The following is a 537-nucleotide window of genomic DNA, read 5'->3' as shown; positions in this document are numbered from 1 at the left end:
CTTCTCACAAGCCTGGTAATAACAACAATTTTTCAGCAATCCTCTTTTTTTCTATGCTACCTATGCACAAGATAGAAATAAAAATGGAACCTAGGACCTTCTGAGAATAATTATTTTTTGCTCCAATTTAAAATCTGGAGGCCAGCATTACCATGATAACTTCTAGACCAGTATTATTCTGATAACAAAACCGAAAACATTATAAGAAAGGAAAATTACAAATAGATTTCATAGTCATAGACAAAAAAATGCTTAATAACATTTTAGCATATTGAATCCAGAAATATATAAAAAAGAATAAGAAATCCTAACCAAGTAGGATTTATTCCTGGAATGAATATAACTCATTATATGAAAATAACAAAGAATAAAATTCAAATGATCATCTCAATAGATGCCAAAAAAAATTAGCAAAATGTAATCCATTCATAAGGAAAACTCTCAGTGCACTAGAAATAGAAAGGGTGCTCGCTTCGGCAGCGCATATACTAAAATTAGAAATAGAAAGGAAATTTCTCAACCTAATAAAGGACATCT

Source organism: Propithecus coquereli, unplaced genomic scaffold (assembly GCF_000956105.1).
Source record: "Propithecus coquereli isolate 6110/MARCELLA unplaced genomic scaffold, Pcoq_1.0 Scaffold102, whole genome shotgun sequence".
In the NCBI taxonomy this organism is placed as follows: domain Eukaryota; kingdom Metazoa; phylum Chordata; class Mammalia; order Primates; family Indriidae; genus Propithecus; species Propithecus coquereli.
This window is presented reverse-complemented; position numbering follows the sequence as displayed.